Here is a 15,722-nt window from a genome sequence, read left to right on the forward strand (position 1 = left end):
TTGTACAGATTTGTGTAAGTGCAATCTATTTGTACCAAAATGGAACAATATTTAAAAGTTCTTAACTGCTCTTGAGACCAGTGCCAAAATAACAACTGAATAAAAATACATTGCAACATGTTTGTAGTTATCAAGGATATTGTTTCCACATTAAGATTAGAAAATGCAAAACTACCGCTGTATTTATGTTGGCTAAATATTCTACTAAATGTATATTTGTGTTTCTTTGAAGTTTTTATTTCTTCGCTTGCCTAATAAAAGCAAGCCAGAAAAGTAGACTCAGACAGGGATTTCTTTGTTTTCTTTGGCCAGCAGTATCCTTTCACCCATGCACTTAGCTGGTTCTTAGCCAACGTCAAAGGCATTGTGCTGTTGGTGTCTAGTCAAAATAAAGACAAGTTAACAATCCACTCTTGTAAATTTTCTGCCTTCAAGTAATGCCAATATATTGTAAGAATCACAATACTTTCACTCAGCCACCAAAAATGCATCGGATCTAGTAGCATAAGCAGAGCTGGTGTATCGGGATTTCTATTGCATGTAATTTTGAGACAATGAAGCTCAAATGTTTCTAAATGAGTGCTCATTTCCAGTATAATCTCATAGCAAGAAAGTGAGGTGACTTACAGTACAATATACATGACTCCTCAAAGGAAAGGCTTATTGAGTTCACCAGGATTTGCTCCCAGTTAAGTGTGCATAGGATTGCAGCCTTATTGTATGCTTAGACAGATAAAGAATTGCTCTATAAAATGGAATATTCCCTGTTAAAAAAACAACCACAAAAACAACCACGAAGACACTAAATAGTATTATATATTGTTTATCTCTATCCTGGTGAAACAGATTATCCAAAGGGAATATGAAGCCTTCAGAAAATGATACCATAGTGATACCAGCTAAGATCCTTAGTCTAATATCCAAAGGGTGTTATTATATAGAGCGTGGCAAAGATGACATTTGATACTGTGGGTGGGTGGGGGGAGATATATATATCAGTCATCCTGGGGAACTGGAGTCTCAGTTGGAATGCTTATCTGTTTTCCATGGGCTCTGCAAGCATTCACCTATCCTAAAAATATTTATACTGTGTCCATACACTCTCTTTGAGGATATGGTTATGGTTTGTAGCTCCGTCTGTTCAAAATATACACTTTATGGGTTTATAATAATGCCATGAGCTAAATGGCTTTGAAAATTGCAAATATCCTTAAAATATACAGGAAAAAACACACATTAGACACAGAAAAGGACAATTTTTGCAGTTTTGAAATATATACCAGTCTGGATGCAATTACCTTTTGTTATAGCTCAGGTGTGGAGCATGGCCATGAGTAAACATAAAGCCAGGGCTTTTTATAATTATGGTTTCAATTTCTTTATATTATTCAGCCTTGCAAGATGAAAACGGTTGTTGTTGTTTAAAAACGAATCCTTAGCTCAACAAAAATGTTAATTGCAAAACAAAACATGTCTGAAAAACAGATTACATGTTCTCATATGTAATTAGGCTTGCAGTTTGATCAGATGCAGCACAGGGTATTATGTTCTGGTTAATTTAAGCACTTTGAGGAAGTTTCCAGCAAAATAAATAAATAAAGAGGAACTAAGATCCAAGATCCAAGCATGATTATTTGTGCCCACTTTAAGCTTGTGTTACTTAAACAGCTGTTCTTCTGTGGTAGACCAGAATAATATATTGGGGGTCAGGTATAGAAGGGACAATCCATTTGGTTCACATACTAGATTTCTGAAAGAGAAATAACAGTATATGTATATCATGTCCAACTTCCATCCCATTGATTTCAATGTGTCTTCTCTAAGCAGGACTGCACCAGGATCCAGCCCTTTGTTACACATGCATACCTTCGCCAAGCAATGTGAAGTTCCAGGGACAGTAGATTTTACATAGGTTTGGTTCTCTTTGGAAAGAGAGATGATTGGAAATTTAAGGCATTTCTGTAATAATTGAATTTATTTACATATATACAGACTGAGCACAGGTGGGCAGTCCAACCAAGCTAGTCCCACCTCTGATCTCCAGAGCGAGGCACCCCTGCATCCCCAGGTGCTGTGAGCATGTGGAGTTCCATAATCTGCTCAGTCCTCTTTGCCTCTTTCTTCCTCCCTTTTGAAGTTTATTTGTTCCTGTGCATCTGTCTTTGCTTGGGAAGTGGGAAGGTATGTCAGCTGCTCTGTTGGGTTTCCTAATGTCCCTTCCTTGGGCATTTACTGGTACCTGCAATTTCTCTAGCCAAAGATGTGGCTAACAGATCCACCACTGACCATTCAGGAAGTTGGGGCAGTCATTCCGACCCCATTAAACTTTTGTATCCACCTTACCTCCCCACTCAGATTTACAACAATATTTTCTCTGTGATCCCTATAGAATCATAGAATTGGAAGGGTCCTTAGAAGCCATCTAATCCAAGCCACTGCTCAACACAGGCTCCTTAATCAAGATCCAACTACAGCCTCCTCAACAGAGATAGTCATCCAACCTCTGCTTAAGTACCCCCAGTGAAGGGTTTTTAATCTGCTTCCTGCAATTTCCACCCATTGGCTCTAGTCCTGACACCTAGAGCAACAGAGCACAGGTGTGTTCCATCTTCTTCATGGCAGTCCTTCAGATCATCTCTCCTCTCCTCTCCAGACTAAACAAAGCCAACTCTTTCAATTAGTCCTCATAGGACTTCGTTTCCCGATTTCTCACCATATTGCCCTCTCTATTCATATTGCAGTTTGCCAATCTCTTTCTTAAAATGTGGAGCCCTGATGTGGTCTGTATAGCTCAGAATAGATTCAAACTATTACTACTTGTGATGTGGACATCACACTGCTGGCTCATGTTCAGCTTGTGAGCCACCAGGACACAGATCTTTTTAACATGTACTGCTGCCAAGTCAGGTTTCCTCATCCTATACTTGTATTTTTGTACCTAAATGTGGGACTTAACATTTTTCTCTGTTAAATTTATTCTTGTTGGTTATAGCTCAATGTTCCAGCCTGTTGGGATAATTTTAAATGTTGATTCTGATAGTTAACTTCCAAGTATAAAAGTATAGGATATTTTTTAAGCTAAGAGACGTTCAAAAGCAATTTGTGAGATGGTTATATATTTTACAAAGAAATAAGGTATATAGATTGTTTTTAATGGAATCCCAGAAGCCAAATCTCAAATCAACAAAACTGCATTCCACTTGACAATAAGATGAACTTAAATGCTGTAATTAAAAATAAGAAGCACTTTCATTAAATACCGAACCCCCATTGTGCAAATTATCCTAGGAACATTTTGCATAATACTTATGAATCTCTAATAGCAAGGGATACAAAGCAAAGCTTACCTTGAACAGACTAAAATGTAACTCTTCCGTGGTATAGTGATTGGTAAATTGCAGATTTGCTTCAACCACCAGCACTACCTGAATAAGAAATGTGAATAGCTTCAGATATATAACTCCACAATAGCCCTATTTATGTATTACTTCCATGTAGGGCAGTCATGTTTACTTTGGAGTAAAGCCTTGCTTGTGAGTGTGGTGTGACCATGCAGAGACCCGGTACGTAAGGAGGTGCTTCACGTTTCTTTACAAACAAACATGTGCAACATACAACTGTTGAAGGAAGAAATCTCTGTTTCGGAGTGTAGTGGTAGTTTTAGCTGTCCCAAATGTTAACATGAATATGCCCTGCATGTAACAAGTGAATAGGGCCAGTAGTTCAGTCATTCGTGGTTCCTTCTATGTGTATATAATAAACAATATGCATGAAGCCTGCCTGGCTAACCATCCAGCTCCACTGATCATCAAGCTAAGTCAGTTCATGTCTTTAAAATATACAACTTTCTGCATTTCCCCCAGTCCAAATTTGTAATTTTTAAAAAATGGTCTCTAGAAAAAAAGAAGACAATACTTGGAACAGATTATGAACTGAAAAAGATACATGGCCACAACCTTGCCTCCATGGACTGTTTGGCTCATTATTTTTCTCATTTGATTCTGATATTCTTCTCTACACTTGGCTTCAAATAAGACAATGCACATGCATATAATCCTTGCCAGAGTGCAAAAGATCTCCATATAATTTTAAAAACAAAATGCCTGTGATCTGAGTCACTTCCATGTTCCATGAAAATAGGAAGAAAGGAAATATGAGTGAAGAGAGTGCTGAAACTTCCTAGTTTTCCTGTTGCACAATCCATGAGTCTGAAATGGCCTCATAGAGTCCATAAAGGCCACATCCAATTTGCAAGTACAGTCTTGTGTCTTCCAGGTGTTGTCAGAGTACAACTCCCATCATTCTTCACCACTGGCCATGCTGGCTGGGGCTGGTGGGAGTTGTAGTCCAAGCATCTTCTTGGGGGACATCTGCTTGGGAAAGGCTGTTCTAATGAAAGCAGCAAGAGGATGTATTGTTCTTTCACTATCTTCTTTTGATGCATCTTTGTAATGTGTGGAGCTGCTCTCAGAAAGAGTGAGAGCTGAATGTGTTCTCTCTTTAGTTGCATAAAATTATACCATAAAAGCAAAAAAAAGCTAAGATAAGCAGAATTGCTGCAATGTGTGCTAAGATAAGGTTTTGGGGGTCAGAGAACCAGTATGCTAAATTACTTACCTAGCTGAGGACAAAGAGAATGTCAGAGGAGACTATTTAAGGTCATTAATTCTGTTTTAGAGATGGAATGGAGAATGAGACAATCAAATTCTCCTAGAATGCAAATGAATATTCATGAGAAGTTTTCTTTTGTGAAGGGAGCTTCATCATTTTGCAACATCTTTCACTAAAATATGATGAGGTTGCTGGAAAATGTTATTCCTTAATTGGAAGAGGGACGTTTCCTCTTCTAGTTTCTGTTCTGTGGTACTTTCTTTTTTTCTGTCTCTCTCTTTTAAAAGAATAGCACCTCAAAGGCATAGTCTGATCTCCAGATATCTTTGCTGGAGTTCAGTAAACCCTGCTGAACTGACAAGAGCTTATACTAGCAGAACAGTATGTGGATTGCAATCAGACTCTGCTAACATGTTTTATATTTGAACAAGAACAATGAGGTTTTATCTCATGCATTTTAACATAAGCAGATGATTTAGAAGTCATTGATTAATAAAATGCATATGATTGCATTGCATTGATTTCATTTTTTGTTGAAGAAGCAAATACCTTAAATAAAGCAATTTATGAATGAAATTCCTGTAACCCTTGCTGTAGGATATTTCTCTTTACAATTTTAAGTAGTTTCTATAACATATATATATATATTGCTGACCCTTCTTCATTTTTTTAAAAAGAATATGCTGTCTTTCCCTTCTCATAAATAAATTAAAATTAAAAAAATGTACAATCCATTAATTGCTTTTTCTATAAAGGGACATTGTATTTCTTTATCACTTTCTCTTTAAGAAAAGCAGTCTGCCAAGCACCTGGAAGCTGTATTGCTGGATTTGTTCCAACACAACTAAGCAATAAAAAGAAAAGAATTCCAAATGCATCTTTCAATAAGTCTTAGATTGTATATAAATATATTTTGCCAATATGGCTACATCAGATGTTTGCAAATGCCTCCCCATGGAACAGTTTAACAGGCTGAAGAATGCTGCCAGGGAAAAAGTAATGCCTTGCATGGAAATCACTGCGAGAAAGAGGACAGTAGGTACAAAAGACACTTTGTATGCTATGCCTTGCAGTTCTAATTGCACCGGTAACACATTTAATAACTTTGATGCATGGTGCATTTAATGCATGATGCATGTGTCCCATTTAATAACTCTGATGCATCCATGTAGAGTAATTTACAATCTAGGCAATCACCCAGGGTGAAAAGCCTGGGGCGGGGGCAGCTGTCACAGGCTATCTACTTAGTCCATCCTCTCAACAGCTGAAATGATTTATATAAACAGTTCATCTTCACTTGGAAAGCAGGCTACACTGACCTAAAGGAAACACATTTATTTCATTTGTCCTTCAGTTCATGTGAATAATTTATATAATTGGTCTAAATAGCATTTAATAATAATAATAAATTTTATTTATATCCCGCCCTCCCCAGCCGAAGCTGGGCTCAGGGCGGCAAACAACAATCAAAATAATCCAACGGTTCTAAAAACATTTCATTATAAAAATTAATTAAAATCAAATTGATGGCAAATTTAACCTCTGAGGAGGAAATGACTATGAGAAGGTGCTGGGTTGTTTAGAATCATCTGGTGAATTTGGGGTGTTCCTAAGAAGAAGAATTTAAGGGATTCTTTTTTAAACAAAATGATTCCACTATTCCACCATATTCCACCAGAGATTGTATATGCAGAACAGGATTCAGCTAGTGAGCCAGATCCTGAGCTCCCCATCCATCTTTGACAGGTGGGCAGGATCCACACCAGGTGACATAACTCTAAATGAAATGATTTGGAATGCACACTCTAAAGTACATTCCTGATTCTTTATTTTCTTTCTGTGCAGATTGTCTTGAATTCAAGCCAAGCTCCAAAGGGGAAAAATGTTCCTTTTTTCATGTGCAACTTAAACATCTGCAAAGGAAGAATGCAAACCCTACTTGCGGCACAGATTGTTTCCACACACACCCCTTAAAAATAAACAAATAAAAAACCCTTTAGGCCACCATCCAGATATACTATATCTTGTGCAATTGCTATGAATGTCACCCATATTAACCAGTGTAAGGTAAAATGAATCCCCTTTTCTATGGCACAAAATGGGCTTTATAGTTATAGTATGTGACCATGGAATCCACGGGAATCGCATGGGTGGAAGATGTTTACACGCTACTCCATGTGGGAGCATGGGTTGGGAGAAGAGGCCATTGCTTAGTAAAGTGTATGCTTTGTCCAGGATCAGTCATTAGCATCTCCCATTAAAAAGGATAAAGTGGCAGGAGATATGGAAGATCCCTGCCCAAGACTCTCATTTCCTGCTGCTAGACAGAGCAGACAACACTTGGCTAGATGAATAAATAATCTAACCAGTTTCCTATGCTAGGAAGTAAGATGGGCTTTTCAGATTTCTTTGTCTGGAATTGGTTGGCATGTAAGATATGCTTCCTATATTTCTGTGTTTCGACTTGTGTGTAATCAAAGTCAGTTGTCAACTCCAGAGTAAACAAGGAAATCCCTAGTTGTATTCAGTCAGATTATATCTGTAATTACTTCTTAAAGTCACAGTTTCTCACATGCTTTATATTTTTCTTTCATAGCTTTATTGACAGGAAACCCTGACTTTATGATTCCATCCCGTGCTACTTAATTCCCCCTCTTATTACAGTATGAAGAAGTCACCCTGAAACTGGAGTAGCAAATCCTAGTCTTACTAATGAAAATTTCCAGTTTTTCTCCCACTTTCCATTGCAGTCATCTGTTAAACACTTTGCAGGCAGTACAAACTGCATACTCAATTGCTTTGATCCCTGGTATCCAAGGAGAAAACACCTTCTGCCAACTGTTGGTTTAAAGCACTGGATTGCATCCAATGGTGGCTTTGTCATAGTGGAAATAACTTCCACTTATAAAAATTGGGTTACCCATCCCCCCCCCAGTCCTCCTGCGAAGCTGCTTCTTAGGGTTGGTTGGTGGGCTCTTTATAACAGAACAGGCTATGATGCCCATGGCTGCAGTAGGTACTGCACATTGGCGAGAGCTGGATAGCTGATCACCAGCCTTTTACCAGCAATTGACCCAGAAGCATTTCAGTGAGTCAATGCAGGTCAGTGAGTCAATATGCAATTGTCCCCTGCCTTTGGAATGGTTGACAATAGACTTATAAAATGAGAAAGAGCCTGGGAACTTTCAGTAGTAGTAGTAGTAGTAGTATATTGTTGTTGTTATAGTAGTATGTTGTTGTAGTATGTACATAGTAGTATGTTGTTGTTGTTGCTGCTGCTGCTGTTGTATTTATACCCCACCCATCTGGCTGAGTTGTCCCAGCCACTCTGGGTGGTTTCCAACAGATACAAAAACATAATAAAAACAGGATTTTATGCCTATGCCCACAGATGCATAATCTCAAGGTCGTGGGTTTGATCATTGGGTAAAAGATTCCTGCATTGCAGGGGGTTGAACTGAATGACCCTTCTGATTTCTTCCAACGTTACAATTCTGTAATTCTATGATTTAAATCCAGTGTCAAGAAGTTCTACATGACCTTCAAACCATACTAACTGCAATTCATATTTTACCCTAGCCCAAATAATAAAAGTTACAAATGAGGTTTCAGTTTTACTCCCAGTTCTTTTTCTGAATTTCAAAGTTAAATAAAACGTTTACTTTTAAAAATACATATTTTGAACAAGGCTACAAATATACGAGCAGGGTTTTCGCTGGCATTCAGGCCTTTTGCTTCTCACACATATGTAACAAAATGTTAGAGATGAAAGAACAAAAAAAAAGTCATCCCTAGTTCATTCCACTTGTTCCTCCATCCTTTGCCATTGGTATGCTGTGCTGAGATGTCGCCCTTCAGCATCATGATGTAGCACCACTTCTGCTGGAGTGCCATCATATCATAACAATCCCAGAGGTGTTTAGGTACCAGCAACCTCCCAGGTGACCTGCCTGTTGGAGTGAATTCTGATTTTCATGATATTATTAGTTCTTATGACTAACATGTCTGGAAGGCAAGGACAAAACAGTAATATGTAAAACACACATACACACATAGAGAGAGAGAGAGAAAATGAGAACCTATGAACCATCTTTCTTCTGCTTCCGACAATAGCTAAATAAATTATAAAGCTGCAAAACACCATAGGACAAATATGTAAAGAACACACATCGTGGGGCTGAGCTAAAAAAAAGTGTTGATGTTTTCAGTACTGTCATCCATCACCATAATGAGCACCCAAAACCTCTTTGAAAATTAGATGCCTGTGATTACACAGATTTCCAAGTGTAAGCTTTTGCTGTATCTGATTTTGAAACATATTAATATGAATGTTATGCTAATTTTTGTGCTATTGACCTAGAGTTTATCTCAAAGATTCAAGAGGATATTGCCTAATTAGCTAACTCCCTCCCTCCCTCTCAAAGCTACCTTCACCTCTTCACTTCATTAGAGAGCCCCCCCTTCTTTTTCTTTTCTTTTTTTGGAAGAACAAATAAACAAGGATATTGAGGATATATTCTGTTAATTTCAGCCACAAAAAACTGATTTCCCCATGCATATGTAATTGGAGCTATAAAAATTGGTATTCTACTCTTAAGCTCTGCAGTCTAACTGATGGTGTTTTGATGGGTTCTGGAGTTTCCCTCTTCATAGGAATTTCTGTGATGAAATATAAGACTGGCAAAAACAGCATGATTTTCATAAGCTGTTTGACCTTGTAGGAACTGGAAAACACAAGACAGCAGTGATTCAGGTAAACTCCTCCAGTACCAGCACATTCAAACTGTATCAAATATCATTTAAGATATCTCGACCTCACAAACTCAGTGGTTCCATCTTTAGCAAGGGGACTTGGCAAACAAACAAATCAGAATTTACCCACCCCAGCCTTAAATAGGATTTTGAGTGACATAATCTGTGTTGGATTTCTCTTCCCACTTCTGATGTCTTTATTCACATTCTCCCTTTAATATAATTGGGTTTTGTGTAATTAAAAGAAATTATTGTTTCTTTTTAAAAGCCATATTGATTTACAGAAATTATGTACTATATTTCATTTAGTGGCTAAGAAAGACAACATTATATATTTTAATTGCAGCAATCCACATTGTTTTAAAGGCTGAGTATAAACGAAGAACTCTGAAACCACCCAACAGTGACTGTGTTATTCAACATTTATTTTAAGGCTAGGGTGCAGGGGGAGTTAGACCTGGGTTATTTTTGCTTTTTGTTTCTGACACAGTAGGTCCTATTGCTAAAGATGGAACCACTGAGTTTAAAAATATCCAGCTGTTGGACTGCTGCAGGTAACAGTTGAAGGAAAGCCCATGCTGTGTGACTATCTCAAGGGCTTTTTGAGCTGAGGAAGTATGCCATTACTTTAAGGGAAGCCAAAGTCAGTGTCATGCTGAATGTATCAGTGTGCATGCATTAAATGTGTCAGATTTTGCTGACAAAATGTGTAATTTTCAGTTCCCATATCTGGGTGAAAAGAAATCTGGGTGGTTAAATATAGAGATTTGAAATTTCCCTTTTCGATAATTCTCATTTTATAGGAAATTGTATTTTATCCCTATTTAAAAGTGCATCCTTGTTGAGACTTCAGCTTGACCCAGAGTAAGAAGGATCCATTAATGAATCACCCTGGCAGAGGGTATCATTGCTCCTGCTCTAAAAAAAGACTGTAAGCTGTACTGCTCATGCCCATTCCTGTACCTCCACAGCACAATGCTTAATGATCTGGTTAGGCTATTGGGCTGTTTCTCAGAATTGTTAACAGAGGTTTGACTTTTGAAGCCCTAAAGCAATGGCGGGTAACCTTTGACCAATCACAACTAGGAGCAGTTAGGAGCTAGGTGGAATCATAGATTTTTTTTAAAAAAAGAGTAGACTCTCACACGCTGGCCAGCTTCTGTTTTGACTTGAAATGTTCGTTTTGGGCTTCTCAGAAGTATGTAAAGGCAAGAAGCAGAAGCGGGGAGCACTGGCCTGCAATGCCGCCCACCTGAGAGGTGCAGGAACTGCGCTCTGCTGATAAAAAGCACTGGGCGTTAGACTACAACAATATCTGGTGAGCCATAGGTTCTGTACTTCTACTTCAACTGCAGGGTAATGTTAGCTTGAAGACTGAATGGGGGAAGTTTGTGATTTTCTTTTTTAAAAAAACAAACAAACCACAGTTAAAGCAAATGTTTCATTATCATACTTCCTAATGCCTTTATAAATTTATTTTCCTCCTTTGATTGTGCAAGGAGCCCACCCTACAAAGTAAAAACGAAGGAGAAGCTAGGAAGATGTTCATTTATGATTGGGCCTCAGATTTTAGAGATTTTTATTTCATTGGGACACCTTCAGAATGGAGACATAAGAATTCGCAGAAAGGAAAGCAATGTAACTATAAAAAGTAAGGTGATATTGCTTTAAAAGAGAATACACACACACACACACACACACACACACACACACACACTGCCCTAAGTGCCTTTCCCCAAAGAGAACAACAATAAAAACTCGTCTCACAGATTTTAGGATTAGAGCTTGATTCTGTAACTTTCAAATAACACATTGGCTCACACTTGTATGGTATTTGGAGCTAAGGATCAGGATCAGAAGAAGGTGATTAAGGGAGTCCAAGGTCAGCATCGACAATACAGCAACATTTTTGAAGCATGAACAATGGAGCATATCTTCTTTTCTTGGTCGTGTTATCTTGTTTTCCAATCAATTTGATCAAATAATAGTGAGAGTTTACTTTATAACAGGCTGAATTGTGGGCTTCCAAGAGCAAATTGGTCACACTGAGAAGGCACTGAGAGAATAAAGCAAAGAAAACTTGAAATAGTTGAATTGTAGTTGATGAACTAAAGCATATACAGTAGTGGGACACTGCACTGAATTCTTTTTTTAAAAAAAATCTAGTTTATATTTTATGTATTACTAAAGGCCTAATAATATATTCCTTTAAATGAATAAGTTGGTGTAGCTCAGTTGTTAGAGAATGAGATTCTTAATCTCAGGATCGTGGGTTGAAAACCTATGTTGGGCAAAAAGATCCCTCCATTACAGGGGGTTGGACTAGATGACCCTCTGAGTCCCTTCCAACTGTACAATTCTGATTCTATGAATCATTTTGTGTGTGTGTGTGTGTGTTTTAAAAAATTCCCCCTCCCCTAGATCTCGGTTAGTCCCACAGTGTGTGAGGAGGAGCATTTAAGTATTTTCCTCCACCATCATCCTGAAAAGAATTTCCCACATGCCACAAATAACAATAGGAGGGAAGACGAAACACCCTCCCATTAGTGCAACAGGAGGGATGTTTTTGCAATTGCTATTTGCAATGTGGAGGCTACACCCGCCCCCCGCCCCAAATCAGAGTAGGGAGACAAAAGGTTAAACTATATCTCCCCACATGCAGTGGTCCCAGTGTGCATTTATGATTTTAAAAACCTAATGGTACTTCAGGCAACACATTTAAAGTAATGTGTAATTAGGCCCTAAGACCAAATGCTCATGAAACAACAACTGAAGTGGTAAAACCTGTCTCTGGACTGCTCCACAACAGACTGTTGGTGGATACTCCTATGAATGAATGTTTCCATGTGATGATAGATAGATATAGATAGATGATAGATAGATAGATGATAGATAGATAGATAGATAGATAGATAGATAGATAGATGATAGATAGATGATATAGATAGATGATAGATAGATAGATAGATAGATAGATAGATAGATAGATAGATAGAATGTCTTCCAGATAGAAAAATGAGCCATAACCTAGCCTTTCCACTCACAAGCTAATTTTCAGTGTGCCGGGACTTTTTCTTTAATGTGAAACGATCCAATCAGGTGCAGTCAGAAATGGCAGAGTCCAGAAGGAGATTTAACAACAGACTTGAGTGCTCTTTGGGCATTACAGCTAGGTTAAAATAAACACGTCAGAGGACAGTGGTGATGAGTGAGCTAGATCCCCTGGTAGCAGTTCTGATCACCTTCCATTTCATGAAAGGTAAGCTTTTACAATGGGAAGCATTTTGTTCCCTTGCACATTTTAGAAACCTGTAAAACCACAGCAATGGGCGGACAGAGCTCTGGTGCCCCATCTATATTTTATGCATGTTATTACTGCATGCTGAATCTGAAGTTAATACATGATAAGCGTTTACAAGCAAATCACCCTTTAGAAACATATAACTCACTGAAGATGGTATATGTACCCCATTCTCATTTGTCATCTGTTAAGGGGTATAATAAAAAACACACCAATAACTCTTGGGGATCAGCAGGAATACAAATTATGAATATTCATGGTGATAGGAAAGAGCTGTAAGCAGCTACAGACCTTTTTAGAATGGAATCCATATGACTCTTTCTGATTTCACCTTTCTCATCCCAGTTGTCTGAGAGGTTTTTTTAGACTGTTCTTTATTAATGAATTGCTGCCAAAGGCATTTCATCATGATGAGGTTATTGCAAAATCTGGAGGATATAAAAGGAGTAATAGTAAGCAATTCAAATGGCAACAACACTTGGCAGTTTGCACTTAAATTTGTCTATGATAATTGAATATGTGTACTGCATATCCCAACTGAAACTTTCAAACAATAAGCTTGTTTATTGTGTGTTTTGTGCTAAGGATAAATGAGTTCTTTGCTGTTAGTATGACTTGTGGTGTTTCAAAACCAAATCAATACACAACAATTCCAACATGCATAAATATCACAGAAGCTTCAGAAAGGCAAATTTCTCTGCTGCAGTGTTTCAATTCCGTTTGCTTTTATTCCTTGAGTGTAAATGTTTTACTCCAACAGAGAATGCATGGGGTGGCCTGGAGAGTATTCCCAAAAATTCCAGTATTAAATATATTTAGGTAAATGTAAGCAAGCCTGGAAACTGGAGAGGATGAAAGAAGACCTCCAGACCCCATCTAAATACGCTAGAGTAGTCATTGAAAGTGAGTTTATTCAATCTTCCTCCTTTTTTTGCATTGAGTTACCACATATAAGTGATTATTCTGTTCCAATGTGATTGAAAGAAATAACAAAGCTGATCAATCACATTGGAACAATTATTAAATACAAATGGGCTACCTATCGTAATGATGAATTGTGGGGGAGGTGGGTTAGATCTTTCTAATGGCCCCATAGGTAGCTAAGCCCCTGTTACCTCAGTTCCACAAAAAGCAGCAACAACCGCCACCAAATCAGGGCCAGACTGTATTGGAAACTCAAGGCAATAGAAACATAAGATGATTGGAACCCCACTGAACTTGAAACATGGAAAGCCCCAAGAAAAATTTATAATTTGGCAGAATATTTGGACTATATGATATGTATTTGTATAATTTGGAATACTTAATGTGATTTGATTGAATTGTTAAAATGGAAAATTTAATAAAAATTATTTATAAAAAAACAAAAACAAATCAGGGCCAGACTGGGTCAAGGAGAGAGTCAACAACCTCAATGAAATTGCTACCCATCCTCATATATGTGGTCAGGAACGGTTTAGCCTTGTTGTTGCTGATGCTGTGATGAACATTGCGGTCACTGATGACTCTAGTAGGCAGCTCCTTCTGTCTCCAAGAAAACAGGAGACATGCAAACCCTCTTCAAGCATCATCCAAATGCGGAAGTAAATAAGGGGGGGGGGCAGCAGGAGCAAGCATGCTACCTCCACCTCTCTCTACCCCCATTCTCATTACATTCCAAGTAATGAAAGATGTCTGGGTGTAGCAGGAAGACTTTAGTATTTCTAGACAATACCTTCACAATTTGAAGCCCAGATTTTCCAAGGTTCTAAAACATATGCGGGAGCCACAGCTGATACAGGAGGCTCCTCTCTGCAGACAGTCACCTTCCACATGTGGGAAGGTGATGAAAACACAAAGGCAGCCACCACATTCCCCAGCTCATATGTTTCTTTCTATATCTGGATAACGCCTAAGGAGAGCTTAATAATTACTCCTAACCCACAGGTCCTGCAGTGTTTGCCATTGTTTTATGTGTGTGTTACATTATTATCCATTGTGCCTCTGTTCTCCATCTGCATTTTAGCCAAGGCAGATGCCTTTGCATAATATTACATTTTTAAAGGTCCAGGGACCTCACTGCATATGTGCAGTAACATATATAACTGCATCAAGAGGGAAAGGCCTTAAGACGGTATTATGTCTTTATCTTATTCTTACACATATTCTTTACAACCGAAATCCATCTCCTTGACATAAGTACAGTTTGTTTTTTTGCTTCAGCGTTCTTACATGTGCTATTGCAATCTATTGGCCTCATATAAATGGGACATAAATCTAGTGGAAATCTTTCTGTTCATAAAATACTCCACTTTCCATCATAAAACACTGTATTATGTAGAAAAACCAACAAAAGCAACAATACTTGAGACAGCGTATTATTTCAGTATAGACTGCACTAGACTTTTATTAAGTATAACCCCAAGAGAGAGAATAGAATGGCAGGAACCTTTCATCAAATTATCAGCAAGTATAAACATCCTCAGAAGTTATAGCTAAAAAACAACAACCTCACTCATCTATACACTAATAGCAAATCTGGCAGTCCATTCCAGTTCATTCCTCTGGAACAATTCTGTAGCTAGCACAGGCAAAATCTCTTCACATCCCCAGAACATTACCGAGCATGCACACACTATAATGGGACAGCTGGCAGAGAGCAAGCATTTAGCAAATTACAACAAGAGAGACAATGTGAATGTCTTGCTGCCCACTTGCCCCATGTCAGCAAAATGGTTAGTACCGTATACCCCACAAGTGTCCCAGAAAAACTGGGACATTCTGTTTTTCCTGGCGGGGTCACAACAGCCATTTGGGTCACCATGATCGTGGGAGATCAAGTGCTTTTTCTGGTACCACAATCTTGTGCAGCATACCAAAATGTGTGTTTTGAGGCTCCATGATCTCACGTGGGTCACGTGACTTGGAGGGTCTGAGTATTGTGCTTGGAAATAATGGTTTGATATGGTCAGATGGAGTTGAAGCAGGTGACACTCCAGCTGAAGAGCTCCCTGCTCCCTTAACTACGGAGAAGTCATCAGGAAGAGGAAGGAAAGGGCAACAAATAAGGGAGAAGCTG

General features: G+C 38.3%; 1 protein-coding gene and 1 long non-coding RNA gene across 2 annotated transcripts in view; one reads left to right on the forward strand and one right to left on the reverse strand.

Annotated features, from left to right (window-relative positions):
• Nucleotides 1-15,722, forward strand: part of LOC309340033 (uncharacterized protein) — a 194,880-nt gene that overhangs the window by 42,150 nt on the left and 137,008 nt on the right. The window lies entirely within an intron of this gene.
• Nucleotides 11,136-15,722, reverse strand: part of LOC309340062 — a 43,790-nt gene continuing 39,203 nt past the window's right edge. Inside the window, exons 2-3 of the long non-coding RNA XR_014155786.1 lie at nucleotides 12,956-13,092; nucleotides 11,136-11,419 (exon numbers count right to left, since the gene is read on the reverse strand). This is a non-coding gene — a long non-coding RNA (uncharacterized lncRNA). The remainder of the gene's footprint in view (nucleotides 11,420-12,955; nucleotides 13,093-15,722) is intronic.

This window comes from Podarcis erhardii (genome assembly GCF_964252035.2).
Source record: "Podarcis erhardii genome assembly, chromosome: 4".
Taxonomy (NCBI): Eukaryota; Metazoa; Chordata; class Lepidosauria; order Squamata; family Lacertidae; genus Podarcis; species Podarcis erhardii.